We start from the raw sequence: 25,965 nt of genomic DNA, 5'->3' as shown, positions 1-25,965 counted from the left end.
CCACGAAGCCCTTGAGAACTGATTTACTAAGTCAGTCAAGAAACAAGAATCTATGAAATAATGAGGGAACATGGAGTCCACGTCTGAGATCAAGCTGGGCAGAGACATAAAGGGTCTTTTGTTAATAACTGGACAAGGGAACACACATGAAGAGCAGCTCTCAGTGGCATCCTGACATCTTAACTAAGATTTATGAAGAACTGGCTGCGCATGTCTCAAGCACAAAGGGAAGTCACATAAAAACACTGCTTTATAATATCTTTAGCTAAAATAGAATTCAAAGGACAGTTACTTCCTAATAATGCTAATTATTATAAAGCTGGGGGTTTCCTCCCCTTTCCATAATTCTATTCCATTCCCAGTCCTCATTCCATTTCACTCTCTGGGTCGCGTGGAGGTAGAGCCATGAACAAAATCATGAGCCACTGACGAAATCATGAACGGGATGATATTTGTTTTCTATTCCACACAGAAAGTTTTTGTGTTACACGGTTCTCTTTGTTCACGTCCTTACTAATGCAGGGAAAAAAAAACTGACATTTTCTCCTAATAATGATTGGATTATGAGCTAATGTCAGTGGGGAAAAAAAATGCTATTGTGGTAAAAATGCTTCTCTGGTGCTAGTAAATGCCATGTAGAAGAAGGCAGCTGAGAGGCTGCACAGATCGGTGAGGAATGCGCTCTCTACATCCACAGTCAGGGATGGGGTGCTGCTACAGCTGAGGGCTTAGGATACATTCACAATACCCTGTGAGCTGGTGAGTCTACCCAAAGAGCAAAAGGCTTGCATACTTTATTAGAAGCAGCAAGTGTAATCTTGACAGCAGCATATGCAAAATATTCACATTTTATAACAGGAAAACCATTTGCTTTAGGTTCTCCTAATATTCGTTCCATGTTCTAGTATTATTGCCCTATTTTGTAGGTGAAGAAATTGAGGGTCAGATGCTCAGTAATTCGCCTAAAATTTTGCTGCTAGACCAAGACTGGAGCCTAACTTTCTGTGATAAGGCCTGCTCACTGTTGCTCACAGCAACACACATAACACACACACACAAACACCACACACACACACACACTATGTAGAAGACGACCTCAGCTAAAAGAGGGACTACTTTCAGGAAACTGAACTGTCTGCATGCAGGACGTGCTCTACTCCCCTGGTTCTATTTCAGTGTTCTGCTGTAATTTAGAGAATGCAGGAAATGAAGGGAAGAGGTCAGAGACAGAGCCCCTGGACTTCCAGGAGGGTCAGGTGTTCCCAATATCACAGCTGCTGCTACAGGGCTGCCTTAATCCAGGGCCCTAGCCCAGCCCCATTCCTCCCAGCCCACAGGAGGACCAGCTGCTCAGTATTTCACTACAGGGAGTGTTGGAGGCAGATGTCAGGCCAGCCCAGGGCTCCTAACCTTGAGCCCTCAAGTCCTGTCCTTCCTGTTGAAGGGGTACAGATCCATCTTTATAACCCATCCCCCTCCAATCACACACTCTGGCAAACCAGAAGGCAGGTCAGGATAGGTGCCAGGAGAAACCAAGCCTGACCAGAAAGTGAAAACATTAATTTCTACATCACTCACAGAGCCAAGAGTCAGAAGTGTCTGGGAAGGACGTGAGCAGTAGCTGTTTAAGCCTGAAGGGAAGAATGACTGAGGAGACACAGGAAAAAGCACTGAGAGGACCCAGTGCCTGAGGACAAGGCAGTGTGTAGAAGGAAAACAGTAAGGTAAGTCTGGACAATAGTGGACCAGACACTCTTGGTGGCCTTCTGGGCTCCGAAAGGTACATAGACTTCACCTGAAATGCCAAATGGAGTGCTTTAAATCATACGGACAATATGAAGACATCCATCCTTCCCGGGGCAGTGATGCACACCTGTAATCCCAGGACCCTGGGAGGCAGTGGCAGGAGGATCTCTGTGAGTTCGAGGACAGACTGGTCTACAAAGCTAGTCCAGGACAGCCAAGGCTACACAGAGAAGCCCTGTCCCGAACAAACAAACAAACAAACATCCATTCTATTAGAAAACATTCTTGTCACAACATGACAATAAGTAAGTCAAAAAAATAATAATAATACCAGTCATGGGAGGCAGCCAGTCGGAGACTAGTGCAGTGGTCCAAGCAAAGAGTGTGATGACCTAGACCGAAACTGAGAAACATAAAAGGTACACAGAGGGAACTTGAAGGCCAGATGGACAGTTTTAGTAAAGAAGTGATGTGTGAGGTCCCACATTGAAGCAAATGTGCTGGACCACAGCATAGTACCTTTTCAGGGACATATCCAAAGGCCATCGGATACAAGAACCTAGCGCTCAAAGATTTAAGGTTTAGACCAGAAGTTTGTCCGAGCAGAGTTGCTGAGATTTTTCTCCTAGTTACTGAAATGTAGTCATACGTTACACATATACACACCCACTCCAAACAGCAGGCATTCCCAGAAGCCACTAACAGCTCCCACTCTGAACACAAGACCCTGCTCACTGAAGTACTGGGAACAAAAAGATGAAAAGAGTATGAGCAGATGCCATGATTGATTTGCCCTTACTAAATTCACCCATTGAAATATAAACTCCCAAGATGGGGTCTTTTTGAAAGGACTAGATCCTGAAGGCTCATGAGTGATAGCAGTGTCTGCTAAGAGGCCAGAGAGACACATCCCTTTGGTGAGAGACTCAGAAAGACAGAACCATTTGAGAACCAGCAACAACATCTGCCAACCATCATCTTTTAACTTTCCAGCTTTCAGAACTGTAGAAAATAAATGTGGAGCATTCATAAGCCAGCCGGTTTATTGCACTATAGCAGCCTGGACATATACAGGCATATGTTGATTAGCTTTATTTGACGTGTATTTGCCAATGCCTGCGTCATGTGCACACAGGTACCCACAGAAGCCAGAAGAGGGTGTCCCCTGGTGTTCGAAGTTGTGAGCTACCTAATTTGGGTGCTCGGAACCAAACCCGCATCCCTTGTAAGGGCAGTAAGCACTCGTACCTCTGAGCCATCTCTCCAGCCACAAAGTTGACACTCTCAAAGGCACATGCCCTAGTTTCCCCAAAATATTACTGGTTCAAATTAGTGTCGTCCAATGAATCCCTATGCCATTAATATTTCTAAAATGTTTCAACATCCCCTCCAATAGGAACAGACCCCATCTAGTCAGTAACTTTAACCTAAAACCTCCAGATTATGGAAGACCAAGGCCACGAAAGATACAGAACTGTGAGAGGAGAAAGCACCCAGTATTTCTCAGGAGATCACTCCAATGGCGGCTTCTCTGATCAGAGTGTCCAGATGAGAGGAAGACTGTCACAGAGCCCTGGCTTAGCATCCCAACCCTATTATATGTATAGGGTGGTGACTGAGTAAGCTACTCAATTTCTTTGCACATTAACAGTGTCTCTGTGGGGAGGGGGAAGGTAGAGAAGCTCACCAGGTTTGTCCGAATAGCAAGTGTCGGGTAAGCCAGGCCCCAGCTTCCTACAGCTCACTGTCCGCTAATGACATAAACACCTACCTGGAAGTACAGTTCCTCCAAGACAGCAGGATACCAGGGGGGAACTGTACATCCCCAAGTCCCTAGGAAGGTTCTGGGGAGACCCCAGGAGGGGAGACCTTTTTTCCAGAGACGGCTGTAATTGTGTGAAAGATCTGAGGCCAGGTTTGATTTGATTTGATTTGATTCTGAAAAACCGGTAAGTCACCACTGAGGAAATGTAAGGCAGAGAGGACAGCAGTCTGTGGAGACGTGTGTGACAGGAAGTGTCAGCTTTCCTATTGCGTGTTATTACAGTTACAGTTGTATTATCACAACAGCCTAAGAATACCACCCCCATATTTTTTTTTAAACGTGGTATGAAGGCAGAGCCATGAGGCACATATTTCTTTAGTAGGGCAGAGCCTGGCCCTCATGACCTTCCTGCCGCAGCCATTCAAGTGCTAGGATTCCAGACCTGTGGCAGCACGCATGAGGAACTTTACCGGGCATTACTAAGTATTTATTAAGCACTTTCAGTTTTTCTTACCACTTTTAATTTTGTCTTGTTTTGTTTGAGACATGACCTCACTGTGTAGCTCTGGCTGTCTTGGAACTTATTATATAGGCCGGGGACCTTCCCGCCTCCACCTCCCGCTAAGTGCTGGAGTTAAAGGGTTGCACCACCACCACACCTGGCCTTTCTTGAGACATTTCAGTATCCATTGCATAAACTCACAGCGTTCTGGCTGGCTTTCTGCTGCTATGCTAAGCCCCATAACTCAGAAGAGGCAAGAGTTCAGTTGGCTTCGAGGTTACATTCCATCATGTAGAGAAGCCAAGACAGGACCGGAAGCAGGGATCAGGGAAGGATGCTGCTTATGGCCTTGCTTCCCCCTGGATCAATGAGGCATCTTTTTTTTATACAACCGAGACTTACCTGCCTAGGGACAGCACCGCCATCAGTGGGCTATGCCCATAGACCAATCCGACAGAGGAAAGTCTTCCATTAGGGTCCCTTTTTCCCAAGTGTGTCAAGTTGACAGCCAAGATCAGCCCTCGGAGTCAATGAGAACTTTTTCCCATAAAGGACAATATATATATCACGACTATGAACTCACTACCACGGCATACAAAGCTGACAGTATGGATCATATTTTGTATCCTTTTGTGAATACAGCATTGTAACTTTCAGGTTGGTGGTTTGCTGGAAGAGGGACGCTCCCTATGTATCCCAGGCTACCTTTGAACATTCCATTGTCCCGACCAAGCTCCCCAAAGCATTGAGTGCCAGTGCTCACAACCACGTGATGCTGTTGGAGCAATTTTCAAAGACTCACTTGCTTGGCTTTCCCTAAACTCTTAATGGAAGCATTTTCCAAATGAAATGTAACCAAACTTCATTCTGTCAGTGAGGAGTCAGCATGATTAACAATTTACAGGGACTTCTGGGAAAGCCAACCAAGACCCGTGAGTCTCCTCAGTTGGCTCTGATAATTCGAAAGCACCAGGCAGAAATTTTCCAATACATAACTGAAGCATGCTAGTGAGCGAGCGAGCCGAGGGGTGTAGACTAGTGCCTGGCACACGGCAGAGGCTGAATAAAGAACTAAACATATAAAGTAGGAACAAAGGTCAGTGTCTGAGGGGCTTGACAGGGGGCTGCACGGGTTAGAGCCCCAGCTGCTCTTCTGAGGACCCAAGTTCAGTTCCCAGTACCCACAGGACAACTTGCAACAGTCTGTAACTTTAGTTCCAGAGATCAAACGCCCTCTTCTGACCTCCACAGACACCAGGCACAAACATGGTGCACATACATGCACTCGGGCAAAACACACAAATAAAACAGATGAATGTTTTCATTTCTTTTTTTAAAAAGATTTTATTCATTTACTTTATGTATATGAGCTCTCTCTCTCTCTCTCTCTCTCTCTCTCTCTCTCTCTCTCTCTCTCTCTCTCTCATTGGCTTCTGTTTTTGTTTTTTGGTTTTGGTTTGTTTATTTTGTTTTCTGTTTTCTTGTTGTTTATTTGTTTTGAGACAGGGTTCCTCTGCATAGCCTTGGCTCTCCTGGACTTCCTTTGTAGATCAGGCTGGCCTCAAACTCAGTGATCTGCCTACCTCTGCCTCCCTGAATGCTGGGATTACAGGTGTGCCATCACATATGAAGCTTTAACTATTCACAATCGTTTTATTACTTTGCTTTACTAGATTACTTATCTATCATGTTGGTTTTAATAGTAAGAAAGTCTACATAGCAGAGAAAACAAATGCAACTGAGCTAATGAAATATAGCTTGTTTCCTGACAACCTTTTTCCCCAAAACACAAATCTACCACCACCAAGACCCAAAGAATTAGCAAATATTGAGTTTCTCCACACATAATTTAAATAATGTTTAGAAAGACAAATTGAAGAAACTATCAAAGAGAGCTAAATCATGTGATAAAGATAAGATCTACAGGGAGCCTGGGAGGTCATGTGGTTTACTGGGCATTGTGGTGACCTTATCATCAGTGTAGCTAAGAGGATGAGGTGCAAGGACTGAGTTTGAGGCAAGCTTAACAAGCATCTAAAGATAAAGCCAAGACATGCTGCGTAATCTCAGCATAAGCCAGATGGATAGCCAAGGGTCACTGTTCAACTTTACATTCCCAGTCAAGGGCCTAGACCTGATTCAAGTGTCATCCAGACCCCCAGTATGGGTTAGCTGACTATAAACTAATTACCTAATAAAAGACATAGAATATTCTCCACTACTCCCATCAGGAAATTAGTTTGCTAATAATTCATTAGAGATTATGGAATGCAGCCAAATCCCATCTCCCTCCATTTTCTGTGAGACAGACAATCTAAGACTGGACGACCTAAGAATGATTTCTACATTTTTAATTAGCTGAAGCAAGTTAAAAGAATAATTCTTTGTAACACTTGAGAATCCAAAATGGTGAGCTAGGTTGAGCATAAATGTACTTGTGTATAGATTAAGATTGGCCATTTTTCACACTGCCGCAGCAGAGGTGGGCACCTTCAACAGAGATTACACAGCTTTGTGGCATGTAAAGTCTCTGGGCCTTTACAGAGACAGCTAACTAGATTTGTCCTCATCTTCCAAAGAGCCAGCCTTATCCCCGCCAACCAACTTGCAGTCACTCACATGCTATTTCCTCCTTGATTACTGAAACCCCACAGCAACCTATTGTTTTTTTACAGTCACCAGAAAACAAAGATAAAAGTTTCCACAGAGGAAATAACAGCCTTCCTTTTCCAAGATCCTCATCTGCCTTATTTCCAGTGAAATGAAAGCAACACTTCATTTACACAGGGTTGTTTATGTCATTGTCCCTAAATGAATTCAGAGGATCCCAACAGTCCAGTTAACAGGCAGAAGCAAAAGTACTAGAGGCTAAAGAACTGACCCTATGTCAGGAGAGGAGACTGTCACTAATACTACATGGAAGAGAAAGTCATTGCCTGTCCCTTTGAGGCAGTGTTCCAATACCAAGACATGCAAGCTGCCTATCCAATGACACCGAAAAAATGACCAGATGCAACTAAAATAATACAAAATTTATACCGGCTCAAAAAAAAAAACCAAACTTCTTGTTGCTTGGTTTTTCTTTAGATTCTTTTCCTCTTCCAATATGCAAAGTACTGTCTTGTGATGCATAAACTAGTAAAACCCATTCCTGGGGCCCTTGGGGATAACTCAGGGGTGCCTATGTTCACTTAGATCACTTACATACACTTATGCCCCTAAAGTTACAAATGGCTACTTTTCGTTTTAATTGTGCATTTAAAGAGACCTTATATTAACTTGGCAAAGTAAACAGTTTCCAACACAATAAAATAATTATTTCAGTTGTAAAGGGTAACTGCTCAAAGGAGTGACTGGGAGGGTGTTCTCTTGCCTCCCTTTCTAGCAGAACAAGCTACAACAAGGGTGGGGAGGGGCAGAGAAGAGCATTAGAATGCTGGAAGAACTCAGCCACTCAGAGGGCACTGAGGTTGCCAACTTCAGAACACAGGCTCCATTCATTTGCAGGCCACTCATTTGTCAGACATCAACTGAATACTTTCCTACCTGTACAACACCCAGAGAATTACACAAGAAAAAAGACCTAACACTGTCCTTTAAAAAAAAAAAATCTATTAACATAAGCTAAGACAAGATATGTGCAAAACCAGTAAAGCTACACAGAAGACAACTTAGGTCAGAGGTCAGCTAACAGGCTACAGGCTCCATCCAGCTGTCCTTTTGTTTTTTTAAAAATAAAGCATTCTGGTTTTGTTTTTGTCTTTTTGAAACATGCTGTGTTCACTCATTTATATTTTGTCAATCAATACTTCAATTACAAAGTTGATTAGGAACAACAGAAACTGTGTCAAGTGCTGAGTACAAGAACACTCACTGTTAGCCTTTTTTAGAAGTTTACAAACCCCTGACATCTGCAGAGAGAAGAATATTCTATATTGGGGTCCTAGGGGAGACTTAGACGTAGTTAAAGGTGATATTTAGTCCGTATCTCAGACACTCAGAGGGCTGGAGACATAGCTGACTATGGGAGTGCCTGCCTAGCATGTATAGGCCCTGGGTTTGATCGAGACCACCATATGAAAACAACAAAAAAATGTTTAACTCCAGTTTTTCTTCACATCTTATAAGTACTTTGACTTATTTTAATCAAAAACAGAAAAACCCAAAGAGTTTCAAAATGCAGAGTAGGGAAAAAGAAAGAAAATTGTAAGGATCAAAATGGCTAAGACAGAAAGAGCCAGAGTGATGAAAGGATGGTATGAATGGAACCGTCTGGAAGAGAGAGCTGGGAGGGGGAGGGAGCAAAGCGGCCAGAGGAGCTTACAATTAACACTACAGTTTTTGCATAGGTTCTGTGACTTTGCCCCAAGGGTAGTCTCTGGCTCCTCTAGCCTTTTTGATATTCACGGCAAATCCCACTGGGACTTGGTAAACTTTCAAAACAACCACTTTCATTTACTTTGCTGCCTGGGCTTGCATTGAGCCCACGGTCATGATGGTCATTATTTCCTTTGGCAAATAGGGGAGACCTGGTGATTCATCGCATGTCCCAGACCGAGTTAGGCCAAAAGGCCGGTTTACACTCTGGAATTTTTCATCCTACCTCCCAACTAATCAAGGAAGAAACTAATTTTCTTTGGTTTTGTTTTTTTTGTTTTGTTTTGTTTTTCGAGACAGGGTTTCTCTGGGTAGCCTCGGCTGTCCTGGACTTTGTAGACCAGGCTGGCCTCAAACTCAAATCGACCCACTTGCCTCTGCTGGGACTAGAGGTGTGTGCCACCACACCCGGCGAAGGGGTTTATTCTAAGCCAGATGGTCTGATAAAAATAAATACAAGATAAACAAGCAGGAATGCAGTTTTCATACAACTCTGTCAAACTGCAACTGCGGCCTGATATTTGCAATAGCTACAACGGAAGCTGCATAAAATCTAGACCAAAGGCCAAGGTTTTAAGGGAAAAAACAAAAGCCCCAAACTGAAGCCTCCACCTACCAATACGGTAGTACACCTGGGCAGTTGGATGTAGAAAGACATCATTTGCGATTAGTTCCTCTGTCTGATGAGTGATATTTGAATGAGTCCTCCTCATTTCCCATTAATTAAGTGATATCTCCTCTTCAGGGTACCACCATCAAGAGGCTCACCACCTTGGGCCACTGATTCCCAAGAGTCACTGGGAGAGAAGCCACTGAATTTCTCCACAAGCAGAAAGCTCGGGTCGATGGGGAGTAGCATGAAAATTGGGAGTTGTTCCTTCCATCCGTGGCAAAGCCAGTCTCAACACTTCTAATTATATAAACAAACAGTTCCTTTAACCATGGACCTGGCGTCCTCTCATGCCCTCTCCGGCATCTCTCCATTTACCACCCGCACTGCCTTCTCATCTCTCTCTTACTAACATTTTTAATGCTCTGTTCTTCCATCTGCTTGCTTTTCACATACCAGCCTAAAGGTCTGGCTAGGTGAATGCAATCTCGGAGAACTTTCAAAACGGACCGTGGTTGTTTTTTGAAATGCAGGCCTGAGACTATTTGGAAATACTTAGCCACTTCTCTCCAAAGTAGAGGTAGCATGCTGGTCTTTATGCTTTCCGAGGGGGGAGGAGAGGGGCTCCTCCTCCTCTTCGGGGTCTGATGCACTCACCTAGCCTCCTCCTAGCTACCAGCATCCTAGAAAAAAAAAAAAGCAGAAAGTAGATCAAGAACTACAGGGCAGTGGGCAGACTCATGTGGGAAACAGTTTAAAGGGCTGACCCAGGAATAGCTAATGCTCCTCTCAGCGGCCTGATGAGATGGTTTGAAGACGGAATGTGCTGCCACCAGCAATAAGGAAGCAGAGGCGAGAATGAAGACCTGGCCCATAGCAAAAGCTAAGCAGGTAAACGCTCTGAGGGAAGCCAAGAAAAAGCATTGCCTCCTCCAAGATAGTGCATCTCGGCCCAGCCTGTGTGCACTGGCTGCATGCCTTCGCTTATCTATCTATCAAACTTTCTTTCTCTCCTTCTCTCTTTCTTTTTTTAAGACAAGAGTTTCTCTGTGTAGTCCTTGCTGACCTGGAATAGACTGGTCTCAAATTCAGAGGCTCACCTGCCCCTGCCCCTGCCCCTGCCCCCATAGTGCTGGGTTTAAAGGCGTGCACCACCATGCCATGCCTGGCTCCGATTTTCTTTTCATTATCTCTCCCTGCACCCACACTAGGGAATGAAGCTGTGGCTATGTGCTCTACCACTGAACTATACCTCCAGTCCCTTTACTTATTTTTGTTGCTTTTGTTTGTTTGTTTGTTTGTTTTTTCTTGTTTTTTGTTTTTCAAGACAGGGTTTCTCTGTGTATCCTTGACTATCCTGGACTCACTGTGTAGACCAGGCTGGCCTCGAACTCACAGCAATCAGCCTGCCTCTGCCTCCCAAGTGCTGGGATTAAAGGCATGGGCCATCACAGCCTGGCTTCGTTGTTGTTGATTTTTGTGTTGTTGTTGTTTTGTTTTGTTTTGTTTTGTTGAGACAGGGTTTCTCTGTATAGCCTTGGCTGTTCTGGACTCGCTTTGTAGATCAGGCTGTTCTTGAACTCACAGTGATCCACCTTCCCCTTTTTCCCCCCCGAGTGCTGGGATTACAGGCATGGAGTCACACCTGGCTCCAGTCCATTTGTTAATCTTGTTACAATCAAATGGGTCCACCTTGTTGGGGAGGGTGGACTCTAAAATATAAAATGAGACAAAAGGAGAAAACCCCTAACTTCCCTATCCAGAGAACTGGCTGCACTCATTCAAATCAACCGGCTCCACTGGCTCATCCCAAGGGCCTTACTTAAATCCCTTTTGAACACCAGATTCCACTTTCATTTCCTCTGGAAAATCTGCCCTTCAAGAGAGTTATTACTTCTTACTGGCAGCAGCATTAAGGATTTCTTTCCATCTCATATGATACTGTACTCTTTTTCAAAATTAATCAAGCCATATTGGTCCAGGAAGCCTTTTACAAACGACATGACCATCTTTCAAAAGAAAATACCACCACGGCATTCAGATGTCCTACACCTACTGAATCTTCCTCTGTAAAAACTGCTTTGCATATGCACCTAAGTGCAGGCTTGTGCGCAGATCACTATGGGAGGTACTAACTAAAGTAATACTTTGTCTTAAGATTTATAGACATAGTCTGTTACATAGTTAATGTAAAAATAACTAAAGTAACAATGACAGTTTGGCTAAATATGAATTTCCAGTTGGGAATCTCAGGAGTTGGGAGACAAAGGCAAGAGGGTAGGAAGTTTGACCTATATGAGACACACACATACACACACACACACACACACACACACACACACACACACACAATTTGTACCTGCTTAAAAAAGAATTTTATCTTTGATCCACTGGTTTCTTTTAAAGGACACAGAATTGGGCTAGAGAGATGAATCAAAGCTTAAGTGTACTGGATATATTCTCCCAGAGGTCTTGAGTTCAATTCTCAGCAACCACAACCATCTATAATGATATCTGCTGCCCTCTTTCTGGCCTGCAGTTATTACATGCAGGCAGAACATTGTATACATAATAAATAAATCTTTTTTTTAAGTACACAAAATTAGACTCAGTTTGGAATTTGATTTAAAATATTTGGCTATCATGTGAATGTTAAAGCATCTATAAAAAATGGAACTAAGATCTTGAGAGATGGCTCAGTGGTTAGGAGCACGTATTGCTCTAGCAGAGGACCAAGGTTTGAATTCCAGGTCCCGTATGGTAGCTCACAACTATACATAATTCTAGTCCCAGGGGATGGGATGTTCTGTTCTGATCTCCATGAGCACCAAACATACAAGTATGCACATACATACATGCAGACAAAACACATATAAAATAAAATGAATAAATCTATTTCTTAAGAGGGAACTAAAGAACAAGAATGACAGACTATTAATAACTGTTTCAATGGAACAACGACAGAAAATTCTGCTCTTTTTGCAAAGGGTTGACCATTTTCTTTTAAAACAAAGTTTTCGGCTTGTCTGTGAATCAATCTTTTACACCCAGCATAAGGATAAGCAAGCTTTACTGGACTGGCCAACTACTCTATGACAGTATTTGCTCCTGGCTACACAGTGTGCCCACTTAGTAGTGTTGTCTGGCTTGCCATCTGAGGAAAATGAGATCCAAAGAGACAAGCAAGTTGGCCAAGGACTCAAGGCAAGCAATGGCAAAGGGAGAAGGGCCACACCATGGAGGCGTCTGCCGTGCAAACTGTTTGGTTCCTCTATAAATATTATTGTATGTGAGCCTGTCTGTTTCATTGTCACTTGCAGTATTTTACCGTATCCTGTTTTTCTAGAAAAATGAATCACCCCGTCTCTGTTTATCCAAGATAACGAAACAAAACAAAAAAAGGCCTGAGAACAATATTGGTCTGAGGGAGGCCATCCTGACTGTAAGCGGAAACATCCCTGAGTCAATATCCTCTTCAGTGAGAGACACCCCTTCATAACACACAACAGGAATATTCCAAGAGGGCTCGGACGAGCATGGCCATCCGAACGGTACAGCTTAAGTTCTCCTGTACTCAGCAACAGGCGTTTGCTTTGTCCCTGTAGACGTTTCCTGTCTCATCTCAGAACTCATCACTGTAAGCCTGCACCTCACATGCCCTCAGAGCCTCCCTGGACTTCTTATCTTCCCCTGAACTAGAAAAGCTACCAGGAACCTCTTTTCTGCTCTGTCTTTAAAGTCTCAGCTCTGGGATGGCTTCGTCCTATGCGCATGTATTCAGATCCCAGTCCAGGCACAAAGTATCTCTTCCTCTGTACTTCGCTCGTCCAATAAGTCTCTTCATCTTGCCATGCATTATTAGAAGCCATTTTCAGACTTGTAAAGATGTATTAAATTATATATTAATCATGTGCTAAATTATTAACACATTACAGAGTTGGGGTTTTTTTAAGATTTATTTATTATTATGTATACAGTGCTCTGCCTGCATGTACACCTGCAGGTCAGAAGAGGGCATCATGTCACATTATAGATGGTTGTGAGCCACCATGTGGTTGCTGGGAACTGAACTCAGGACCTCTGGAAGAGCAGCCATCAGTGCTCTTAACCTTTGAGGCATCTCTCCAGGACCAAGAGTTTTTTTCCTTTTCTTTTTCTTTTTCTTTTTCTTTTCTTTTTTTTTTTTTTTTAAGACAGGGTTTCTCTGTGTAGCCTTGTCTGTCCTGGACTCGCTTTTGTAGACAGGCTGGCCTCGAACTCATAGCGATCCACCTGCCTCTGCCTCCCAAGTGCTGGGATTAAAGGCGTGTATTGAGGGTTAATGTGGAAGGAAAGAAAGGCGGGAAGGAGGAAATGTTACTTTCTATACAGAGGCCAGAGATGACTCTAGTGAGGGGATAGTTTGTTTCTGTGACTAGGTAAAAAGCAGAGAAACGTGCTGCCGAAAATCTTCTCCCAAGGTTGTTCCATTGGCCATTTTGATGCCTTTTATCGCAGTGAAACTAGCATATCCCACTTTCTCTCCATCTTTAAGATAAATGACTATTTTCTACTTAGGAGTCACAGAGTGCCCTGGCAAGGCAGTCAGTCACACTGTGAGTGGCTCCTGGCCAACAAAATGAACGGAGAGAAAAATGGATTCAAATTTCATGCAACCCCCAGCAGCTGGTTACAGTAATCAGATACTTAAGAGTCTACGGCTGGACAATAAGGAGTTCAAGTTCAGTGTTGGTTGCAAGGCTTCAGCTCAAAAAGGAGAGAAAAACAAAGGCAAACAAAAGTTTAAATGAAATAAATAGATAGATAAATAAATAAATAAATAAATAAATAAAGCTCCCTCACTGTAAGACTGGAATACCATGTAATGCATCTTCTTTTCCTGCCCCCATCCCTCTCCAAGTCCATGATGAGCCCAAGCCACACAGTGTAGCTTACAGTATACTTCAAGTTGCAACCACTGCAGCCACACAGGTTTTCACGAATCAGTCATTTTTCATTATTTTTAGCCATCCCCATTTTGACAAAGTATTTGGAGTCTTAAAATTCTATATCAACCAGGGCCAAGATGCCTAGGAGGGGAAAGGCACTTTCCCCCAAGCCCAGTGGCCTGAGTTCAGTCCCTAGTACCCACAGGGTAGGACAGAACCAACTCTTAAAAGTTGTCCTCTGACCACTACGCCATAGGCCAGAGCATACATGTCCCAAGCCTCCACCCAGCCACACGCGCATACATGATAAAAAGTTCAAAGAAAATTCGATGTAAATCACATCATAAGTGAACTCTACCACACCAGTACTCGTGGTGTGGATATAAAAATAAAGTATGGAATTGGCCAAAGGAAATTGTTAGTCAATGGAAAATAATTAGTATTGTACAAGTTTGAAGATAATAAAAAATAATGTGAGGGCTCCTGGAATTGGCCAGGCTATGGAAGCCTAGGGCTATTAAACACAGAGCTAAGTCTGAATGGAATGTGTTGTCACCAAGGTAGAGGTGGGGGCCCAATATGCGAGCGTCTGTCTCTGCCAATCTTGGTACCAGAGGCTAGCATGTTAATCCTTAACCCTCATACCATCACCCAGGGCAGGCAAGAGGCTACTTAAACTATGCAAGCCTGCCCAGCAAGTGAACAGGAGAACCCAGGTTTGAAGGCAGATGAGTCAGGCTCTGGAAAGTCGCACCCTCACATCTGGTGCTTGCAGACAAATGGAGAAAAACAGAGCTGTGTAACATCCCTGTTAGTAAGGTTAAGGGGAAGAAAATGACAGGGGGGCTTTGTCAGTCTGTGGATGAAAGGAAACCTTACAAAAGCCAGAGCTGAGATTTGAACCCAAGTCTGTCCGGACCAAAAGTCTTTATGTTTCTCCAAACTGCCTGCAGGAACCTAAAAACGTAAAGGAAGCGCCAGCTGGGAGGGCAAACGAGAACACACCTGTCCCTTCTCCTCTCCTTTCCTGGCCACTACCTGGACTCCTGGGGACAGAATCAATGCAGGGGACAATGCCACCTCCAACTCGTTGATATCCTCCAGATAGTCAGGGACATTCAATGCAGATACATTTGGGCCACTGGCCAAACAAGGAAATATAAGATAAATCTGCCACTGAAGTGACCTCACTGCCTGGGAAGATAAAAAACAATGAAGAAAGAAGAACAGCCATGCTTGTTTCCGGGACAACTGTCTAGGACAGATGACATTCAACATCAGTCACATGTCTGGATTATACCATGGGTCCAAGGACACACATGAAGGGAAGTGTGGAGAAGCCCCTCTCAGGAGTGTGCCCCTGGAAATGTCTGTCTGTCTGTCTGTCTGTCTGTCTCTCTCTCCTCTGTCTGTCTCTCCGTGTGTGTGTGTGTGTGTGTGTGTGTGTGTGTGTGTGTGTGTGTGTGTGTGTGTGTGTGTGTCTCCCCCACCCCCAACCCCCTTTGAAAAAAACCAGGTAGAATACTAGGTGATTTTTCCCTCCCTCCCTCTCTCTCCCTCCCTCCCTCCCCCCCTCTTCTCTCCTCTTCCCCCCCCAACCCCCTTTGAAAAAGAAACCAGGTAGAATACCCTAGGTGATTTCTTCACCCACCACACAGTACTGGACACAGGAAAGACACTTTCATTCGAGTTTTCCTTTCCTCTTGAACTGATGGCGTCCAGAAGCCCCTCAGCTTGCCTGTACTGCCCAAGACTTGACAACAGCACAAACCCTGACTGCACAGGCTGCCATTTATCTTCCCACCACGGAAACTAGGGACCGCACCTTTGCCGTGCTCTGGATATTGCTGTGGTATGAGAGTTGATTTCTAAATTTTGTTCTCAAAACCAGAAGTCTTTATAAGCATCTAATATCACTACACCAACTAGGAATGTAGCTCCAGTTAACACCTACACGCTGATATATTTGTTGGTGCTAGACTCTACCCTCTGGCACTCTTGTGCCAGAGATCTGAGAACTAAACCCAAACATTGTGAATCTAGACCCCATACACTTAACCGGTACACGAGGCCATGCCCCATAAAGAGAGGCTTGAGCAACTAGTCTCTTCTTATTAAAAAGTAGCCACAAGGGAAACCCAGCATGTGGAACATGCAGAGGTCAAAAGGTTAGTAGTGTGAATGCTGCAAATAAGACAGAATTCTCTTGAAACCTATTTGGTCAGCTCTTAAGCTGCAGCAACTACAGAATTCACCCACTAAGACGAATGTGGGGACTGACTGTAAGGATCGCCTTCACTGAGGCCTGGAGGAAGGAGAGAGTTGCCTTCAATTCTGAAGGATCAAATTAAGCTCCACAGAACATTAGGACTCTCTGGGGAGTTGACTATCTTACAACTCCACCCTGTCATTTTCTCCTATGCTCTGTAAAACAACATACCAGAGAGGGAGGGAAGGAGGGAGGGAGGGAGGGAGGGAGAGAGAGAGGAATTACTGAACACAACAGAGGACATTTTTCTAGGGATTGAAATAAACTGTCTATATCATTTGCATCTAGTTCTTGTCTGTTTAATAACCTCAAATGCCAGCTCAGATCTCTATGAGTCCCCACTCACAATATTTCCATCACTAAAAAGAATTATAACTGTCTGTTCACAGGCAGAAATAAATTATCCTTCTAGGTCACAAAGCCGGAAGGAGAGAGAGAGAGAGAGAGAGAGAGAGAGAGAGAGAGAGAGAGAGAGAGAGAGCCTAGAACGTTCCACTGTTACACTCTGGGATCTTCTGTTTACTCGTGATGAGAGATGTAGAAGAGATGAAATGAACTACCACAAATCTGAAGATCATAAAAGAACTCCTACCTCTCTCTCTCTATGTGTTTGTAGGAACGATTCAATGGCAGAATTAAATTTTTTCCTGAAAGAATAACAGATACTTGAAGCTAATTTGTTGCCAGTATCACTTAATTGCTCTGAAAAATGTCACAGAATGACAAGTTTTCTCTGCCTTGGTGTTTTGTTTGAATGGATTTGAGGTTCACTGAACATGGCATTTTTAAAGGGCAAAACTCGCTAAGCCCATGGTTTCTAAACCCCCCTTTATAAAGAAATAATTCTTGTTTTTAAACTACTCAGCTCCTTAATTTTGCCTCTTTGCTGTCTACTTTTTAAAATTCCAGACAGTAACCCTAATCACTGAAGTCTTTGTGAAACTATATTTCTGTAATTTTTTTTCTTAAATTCAAGTAATGTTATTGGAAGGAAGCAGAAAACCACAGTTCCCAAACAAGAGTGACGAATGCTAGGACCGAGTGCTAGGACCGAGTGCTGTAATAAATAGGATACTCTCAAGCAAGAAGCCACCGCACCACAGTAGCCTGCTGTGTGGTACCATGCCCAGGACTGTTCGGACGCTAGCAACCAGACTTTCCAGTCCTCTTGATCAAAGTAACCAGGTGCAACTAGAAAATGTTTACCAGATAACAGAAAATTTATGGAAGAAATGAAAACCAAGTGAGAAATTCAAAGAAATACTCAACTCGGCAGAAGACAAAATTCATATTGACGTGGCCTGCATCTCATTATAGTTGGAGAAGTTTTTAATGAACTATGCCCATCTTTTGTAATATAGTAACGCTATGTGTTGCAGACAGTCTCAAAAATGTTTACATGCACCACAGTCCAGTGCCATAACATTAACCCCTCAGGTTCTCTTCTCCTCTTCAGTTCAAGATGAATACACAGCTTCCCGCCAGCGCCATGAGGATAGCTGCCCAGGTTCCAAAGAGCCTTAGCGTCTCCGTCAATCACCATGTTTCCCTCATCTTTATTCTTTAAACTCCTACTCACCCACTTTCACCTAAAAAAATAACTTGCTGGGTATAATGAGTCCATATCTCACATTGGATCCCTGCAAAATAATACTTACCTACATATAACACTGAATATAACATATTACACACCCATTACACGGTGATTAATAATTAGACCTTCTTTACTACAACAAGGGCTTTTTGTAGCCGTCTCAAGCTGAGTCTCTGACAATGATGCCTGGTGAGTAACAGCATCGCTTCTTTCTGCTTTCTGACAAACCTATTGGAATGAGTGAGAAATGCTTTCTATGGGTAAATGTAGGTTTGAAAACGCAGAAGTTGGATTGTTGCTTTCAGAATTGATAATCTACTAAGTGACCACAGATAAGAGAAGTACAATATAATAAAGTTACCACAGACAGGAAGTTGTGTATTGCTTAAAACCTCACAATAGCCTTTGAGTGACTAAGGCTCCTCACACTTAACTCCAATTTACTCATTACTTCTATGTAGTTTGGGTAATGCCACATCCTCTTGGTGTATTTCTGTCCTTTCCAAGTCGCATACAGTGTAAGGCTAGGTTCCTCGTCTCCTTCATGGCTTGCAGTATTCTAAATATGCAGTTATTATCTGCTGAAAAGATCTCTTCCTCTGGCCACAGAACTTTCTACCCCACCTCCCACCAACATAACCACCCCCACTGAGAAACTGCTCTTACTTCATTGTAACTATGTGATTCTTGGACAGTGACTAATCCAATCCCTTGCTCTGCTGAAGCAGAGCACATTATGGAAGGCATATTAGCAGACACTGACAGTCACTGCAGGTGGAGGGAAAACCCTCTCATCCTTTCTGAGATTGCTTACCTGGGATGTGGAAGCCCACATCTGCCTGAATCCATGCGCCCACCAGGCCACGGGGTAGAGAAATGACAAGCAAACAGCTGAAGAGTCCAAATGACACTAGATACAAAGTCAACTTGGGCCTCACTTTGTACATGTACTTGCATGGACATGCATCACTTGGTACATGAACATGCATAGACATGCATCACTTGGTACATGCACATACATGGACATCCATCACTTGGCACGTGCACTGGCATGGACATCCATCACTTGGCACATGCACTTACACTGGACATCTAGAAGTTTCAGCTGGGATAGGCCTGACTTATTGAGAAGGACCAGTCTGACTTTAGATCAAAGTGAGCAGAAAAATGGAAAAGTATTAGATTGTGCTACATTTATGATCATAGAGACCCAAACTCTGTCCCCAGGCCCTACAGATTGGGTTATTACATGGGATGAACTAGTCCCACTGATGAACTTGTCTACTTGGAGTACCTAATTTGCTGCATCTTTCTCAAATACTAGGCTGGAGAAATGGTTCAAAGGTTAAGAGATTGCAGTGCTCTTGCAGAGGGCCTGAGTTCAATTCCCAGCACTCACATCAGGCAGTTCACAATGTGTGTAACTCCAGTTCAAAGGAATCTGATGCCTCTGGCCTCACATGTACATACCCACACACAGACACACACATATACACAGAATTTTAAATAAATGTAAAAAAAACAACAGTAAGGGAGTGGTGGCATGTGATTTTAATCCCAGCACACAGGAGGCAGAGGAGGCAGATCTCTGTGAGTTTGAGGTCAGCCTGGTCTATAGTTTCGAGTTCCAGAGCAGCCAGAGCTAGATAAAAAAATTTTTAGAATTTAAAAACCTGTTTCAGATGTGAGAGAGAGAAAGAGAGACTGAAAAATAGTAAAAGAAAAAAGTAGAATACTAGTGCTTGCACTAAGCGTATGTACGTTTTTGTTTCTTACAAAATTGGGAAAACAAATCATAAGCATTTTCATATCAAGAAAAGTTGATTATTAATGAAGCAGAACCTGCTAAAGTAGACTACCCTGCCCTTCTTTATTCATAAGCGTTATAGCACCTCTAATTTTGTTTTTGTCATAATTAAGTGGAAATTAAGACTACAAGCCATCAAGTGCCTCCTCATAAGGAAACAGGCCCGTGCATTAAAATCCTGACTCCAACCAAGTACTGCCTTCTTAGTCACTGCTACACTCCACTTGGTACCTTATGTTTCCCGGGTTAGCCTCTACCAAGTCCCGCCCTGGATGTCTGACACAGCTGAGCTCATGGATCGAGGTGACACTCACAAACCACTCATAGCAATGAATATGCTACAACCACAGAGTAATGACAGCAGAGTAATTGTCACTCATGAAACAGGAGGTTTGCTGCAGGGCTAAGAGAAATAAAAACATCTCGGATGGCTTTCTAAGCCAAAGTAAGCTAAAAGGGGCAGGTCTTAAACTGGGGAAACTGTGTGTGAAGCAAACAGATATAAGTTATTCTATTCTGCCCATCTTCTGTATTAATGAATACTATTTAGGAAGTAGGGTCCCAAAGGCCCAGTAGTCAGTAATCTAGGGTAAATCAAGTCAGATCAACATCTTAAACCTCATCATAGTTCAAGTGGATTTTTCCTCCCCTAAAACCCTAAAATCAGGTACTAAACAAAGCTAACAATTTGACAGCCCATGTAGTGTAGTGGTTCATGCCTTTAGTCCCAGCCCTCTCAGAAGGCAGAGTGCTTGGTCTAGATAGAGAATTCCAGAACATCCAGGGCTACATAGAAAGACTCTGTCTCAAAAAAAGTACAATACAAAACAAACAAAAACAAAAACAAACAAACCCCTTCTCTTGTATGAGCCAAATAAAACTGACTCTTACTTTATTAACATATGTATTAACCCCACCGCATGCCAAAGCAGACTCTACAGTCTTGGTTAGAGGTAAAATTTTACTCCTCTTTTAAATGAGTTCCAAGGAAAGATCCTGCAGGTGCTCGCCCTTGTGGACTACAAAAGGGCATCGGTTGGAAAGGCGCCCATACCGAATGTGTGAGCGATGAGGCGATGAAACACACACAGCATAGGAGAACATCCAAAAATAGTATCCAAAACAAGGTGTTGCCCAATCTTGTCACAGAGCGAACAGGTAGTTGAACGCCCACTCTGACCTGAGGCCACCAAGCAGTTGCTTGGCCAATACTTTATTTATGCCCAGCCCTCTCTTAAATCACACTAGTGTAATGTCCTGCTCATTGGGCCACTCCCCAGCACCTCTCCACAGGGGAGGAAAAAAGTCTTGGGCAATAAGCCAAAGACTAACCAAAAAAAAAAAAAGTGCAGAAAGAAGAGGAGGAGGAAAGATGAGAAAAAAAGAGGAAGAAGAAAGTAACCTTAAGGAATGTAAGGTAGCCAGAGTTTGCAAATACAACTGGGCATGGGGGTATATGTCTGCAATCCCAGCACTCAGGCTGAGCATGGGGGCAGGAAGATTTTGAGTTTGAGTTTAAGGTCATTTTGGGGCCAGCCTGAGCTACATGAAACTATCCTAGGCTACATGAAACCGGCTCAAAAAATAAAAACACAATATGCCCAAGCAAATATAAAATCCAGGGAAACAACAAATAATTATTTTTACAAGTATGTCCCATGCAAAATTTGAATTATACTCATACTAAAAATGTATCCAATGTTTATCAGAAATTCACATGTAACTGGACATCAGTATTCTATCTGGCCAAGAATTCTTGTTTTTGAGAACCCATTATCTACTCCCCTTCTTTCTTAACTACAATCTAAACTTAGAAACCACTTAGCCTCATTTTCAGCCATGGAGGGGTGTGAGGTCAACTCCGTATTTATTCCAAGCAATGAAATGCAATCAGCAGATGAACACCAAATTTTGATGGCAGTACCATAACTCCTGATGCTGCTAAAGGTAAAGAGGCTTGAGAGAGGAACACGTTCCAGGTGCCTTACAGCTAAGCCAAGGGAAAAAAAAGAATATGTGGTAACAACTTAAGGGAAGAGTTGTGGCTAGGGAGGGCATTCTCAGACCACAAGTGTCAAACGTGATTATCAAACCAACTAGAGCTATCAATGCTGTAGAGGCCTTGAAGCCACATGGGCTGTTCACCTGCTCTTTTATGTAGCGTAGTCCATGGTGGTTTCTTTGGTTGGTGTGAAGGCTTACAAAAAAAAACTGCTATTGTTAAGCAGTTTGGGGGAAACTTCATAAATTACACCCTTAGCAGCAAAAAAAGCCAAATGAGCAAATTCTAAGCAACTGCCACTGAAGTCAATTTTGGCTGTTGGTATGGGTTAGTAGTACTCAGAAGCTAAGTCTTGCCAGGCAGTGTCTTTCCCAGCTGGTGGAATGTGTATAACCCTAAAAAGAGGAAAGACAATGCGAGTTTTCAGAGGCTTGGGAAAATGGTTCTTCAGAATGAGTCCAGCGATCTCAACAGTGCCATGAAAAATTCCGATCAGATGACACACGTTCTTGGAGTTACCTCTGCCAAATAGTTCAAAGAACAACTCAAAGAAGAGAAAAGGTGTTTCCCAACTCCCACAGACTGTCAAGTCTGAGGGCAGGAAAGGCCTCCTGTCTCTCTTTTCGTGTTGTTTTAGTCTATTCTGAGACAAGTGTCTCTCACTAGGTAGCCCAAACCCTGCCTCAAACTCCGACTTCTCCTGCCTCAGACGTCTGAGTGCTAGGACTGCAGGTATGTGCCACCACACTTAGTCTTGTTTTAATGAATGTTGTTATTTACACTTCCAAATTGGTCTCACTTCTTTCTCAAAGTAAACATGTGCCTTTGATCTCACCCACAGGGTCCCTCAAGGATAGTCTCTCAAGGCTCATAAACACAATCACGTGGGTACATTGCTTCCTGCCTTCTTGCTGAGGCGCCTTACAGCCTTTAGGAAGAAAGGTTAAAGGTCACCTAAGAGCGAGCCAGTTCAAGGTTTGCCTGGCTACAGCAACTGCCCACCTTAAACCCACCGAGAACTTGAATGTGCCTGGAAGCTAGCTCCCCTGGAACTGTCACCAATGTCCATCCTGTGCTCTGTAACACAACCTTTGATATCTCTTGTTTCAGATGTTATTAGTACACAACCGTACATAAAAAGCAGCTATGTGTTTTAGTTTTTGTTTGTTTGTTTTGTTTTGTTTTTTGAGACAGGGTCTCTCTGTGTAGCCTTGGCTGTCCTGGACTCACTTTGTAGATCAGCATGGCCTCGAACTCACAGCGATCCGCCTGCCTCTGCCTCCCGAGTGCTGGGATTAAAAGCGTGCGCTGCCACTACCACCGCCCGGTGTCTATGTGTTTTAGATCCATAACAGAACACATCAAGAAGAAAACAAAACCCATAAAAGCGTCATCTTATCTATTACCTACGCTCTAGTTATAGAAGTATGTCATCAGGTGAGAAGCTCACAGACAAACATAGAGGGAAACACTTGAAGGATAGATACTAGCCTAAGCTTTTCAATGAAGTGTTCAAACAGTGGGAAAAGAAATTTCCAGGCTTCTTTGGTAAAATACTCATCTAGCCCATGGTCTGATTCAAACACACACACACACACACACACACACACACACACACACACACACACACACACACACATACACACACACAAAGATCTTACTTTAAAGCCCATTTCATTATTTTTTACAGTAACTTAAATGTTAATATTTGAGAGAAGAATAATTATAAAAAGAGTAGTCTCAACATATAAAATCTTCCTCGATCTCTGAAAATGAGTATTGGTAGTGTAAAGAAAACAAAATCGCAGCCACTTAGGTCAATAGCAAAAGATAAAATTCTAAATTTTCCTATTCTTCTATTGTATACTACATCTTCATTTGTGAGGGGCGGGGGGGATAAAAGTAGGGTATGGTAGGGATTCCCTCTTGCTCTTCCTGCTAGGCTCTCTATAAACCAGAAATGCAGGGCCAAGGATTGCCACTCCAGGTGATGCCCTGGTCACGTGCCTGAGTCCTGCTGGGCAGGTGAACAGGAGTTTACATGTAAATCAGGCAATATCTGCGGCGGCAGGATGGGAAGCTGACTCATGGTACCTAAGGTGATGAGACTGGCTCATGACGTGGTGACTAAGCATTCCTTTTGCAGGGCCACAATAGAGACCACAGGGCTCAGAAGTCACCGTAAGCGATGTCCATTCGCTGCTCGTCTCCATACTCCATTTAACTCCAAAGGTTCACAATCTAGTGAAGGGAAGGACAGACTTAAAGGAATTCTTCTGTCAGCATCTCCTTCACAAAATATGGCTAACCAGGAAATGACCTGCTCACAGTGCGTTTGTTGTTTGTTAGTTAGTTTGTTGAGACAGGGTTTCTAGGCGTAGCAATGGCTATCCTGGACTCACTTTGTAGACCAGGCTGGCCTCGAACTCAGAGCTCCATCTGCCTCTGCCTCTGCCTCCCCAAATGCTGAGATTAAAGGCATGCTCCACCCTGCCTGGCAATCTCAAAGGGCCTGATGAAGCAAGGGCCAGAGCATAAAACTAGAGCAAAAGGGCTATCAGGGGAGGCGGGGACAGGTGACATGATAGCTAAAAGCATCTGCTGCTGCTGCTACTGCAGAGGACCCTGGTTAGGTGCCTATAACTACAGTTCCAGCAGACATGACATCCTCCTGTGGCCTCCACAGGTACCCTCCGTCATATAATACATATACCATACTTTTTGGACCATAAGATGCACTTTCTTCTCCCCAAAAGGGGGGGGTGTGTGTGAGGGGATTAGGGTGTGCCTCATTGCTGTTTTTACTGTTTTTCTTGTTTTACTGCTCTAAAAATTGGGTGCGTCTTATGATCAGGTGTGTCTTATAGTCTGAAAAATACGGTAAACTCACCTACCTATCTCTCTCTCTCTCTCTCTCTCTCTCTCTCTCTCTCTCTCTCTCTCTCTCTCACACACACACACACACACACACACACACACACACACACACACACACAAGAAATAAGCAAGTCCAACCTGCCTATTGCGATTCTTTGTGAGGGAAGGCTGAAGGCGCAAAACAGACACCTTGAAGCAATTATTTTTATAACTTTCATGTATTTCCTTACATGCTTACTTGTTTTTACAGCCACATTAAGGTCCCTCTGCACTGGTTGAGCCCCAGGTCCTTTCTAGCACAACTCTGACTCTAAGGGGAGAGTCCAAGGAGACTCCACTTGACAAACAAGGAAGCGAGGCTTGCTGCTTGTGTAACCTCGCTCAGTGGCGCAGCCATGATTCAAACCAGAATATTTAACTACGTCACTCATGAGTCCTCACTGACTCTTCTCTGTTGCTGCTGCTGCTGATGGCCAAGTGTCCAACCTGTCTGTCCACACTGTACACACACCACCACGGGGCCCAGATTCCTACATTTGAATCGGTGAGTGGAAACACTGGAGAAAAGGAAGAGGCCACTTTTCGCTCAAACACAGAAGAAACTGCCAAAGGAAACAACCTGAATATTCACCAGCAGACCAGCAGATGAAGGCATTAACAACATTCATCTATATACGAATATAATAATATAATATTTGAATATAATAAACGAATAGAAGAGACCATCAGTTAGCCGCAAGGGGGGAAACTGGTGCTGCTGCTGCAGGCTACACTGAAAACAGTATACCAAGTAAGAGAACTTGTCACCGAAGGCCACAATTACATGCTTCCATTTAGACAAGGTGGCCAGAATAAGCAAATGCAGAGAAACCCAAAACGCACCAGTGATTGTTTAAAGCCAGGAAGGATGTTAAAGGGGTGGGGGCGGGGCTAGAGAAAGGAGAGAGCTAATAGTCCCACTGACAGAGATTTCCTTTGTGGTAATGGACAATGCTCAGAAATCTGTGGCTCAAATCATAGCTTTATACCCATCGTACTTGAAATAGTACCACTCAAACACTTTGAAAATTGATCAGCTTCTATAATCTAACCTCACTGCGAAGCTAAGAGCGTTAACCTTTTAAGTTAAAGTTAGAGACAAAGTCTCCACAGTGATATGCCCCAACTAGACACATCAACATGATTTGATGTGTTCGAAAATTGATAGCTCTGAGTAACTGTGACTACACTAAATAGATTGAATTTCACACTTTAGGTAAGTTATGTTGTTTAAATCATATCCCCAACAAATCTTTTTTAAGATCCATTAATAAAATTAAAAGGAACATTAGCTAATATCTTCAAGTTCCTCACTCAAGAACAAAGAAAACAGCCAAGCACAGTCATGCCTATAATCCCAGCACTCGGGGAGGCAGAGGCAGGCCGATCTCTATGAATTTGAGGCCAGCCTGAACTACAAAGCAAGTCCAGGGCAGCCAAATCTACACA

At 43.4% G+C, this 25,965-nt stretch overlaps 2 protein-coding genes and 1 long non-coding RNA gene across 3 annotated transcripts in view; 2 read left to right on the top strand and 1 right to left on the bottom strand.

Annotated features, from left to right (window-relative positions):
- The window catches only part of TM4SF4 (transmembrane 4 L six family member 4), a 124,144-nt gene extending 113,699 nt beyond the window's left edge, over nt 1-10,445 (top strand). Inside the window, exon 6 of the mRNA XM_084768517.1 lies at nt 1,088-10,445. The gene's annotated coding sequence lies outside the window, so the exon portion shown is untranslated. The remainder of the gene's footprint in view (nt 1-1,087) is intronic.
- Nucleotides 1-25,965, bottom strand: part of WWTR1 (WW domain containing transcription regulator 1) — a 123,640-nt gene that overhangs the window by 83,138 nt on the left and 14,537 nt on the right. The window lies entirely within an intron of this gene.
- Nucleotides 15,533-20,995, top strand: LOC311589841. The gene is made up of 2 exons (XR_014776657.1): nt 15,533-18,314; nt 20,049-20,995. It is a non-coding gene; the product is annotated as an uncharacterized lncRNA (long non-coding RNA).

The sequence above is a fragment of the Acomys minous genome, assembly GCF_964271855.1.
Source record: "Acomys minous genome assembly, chromosome: 19".
Taxonomy (NCBI): domain Eukaryota; kingdom Metazoa; phylum Chordata; class Mammalia; order Rodentia; family Muridae; genus Acomys; species Acomys minous.
Note: the sequence above shows the minus strand (reverse complement) of the source record. Positions and strands in the feature narration are given on the sequence as shown.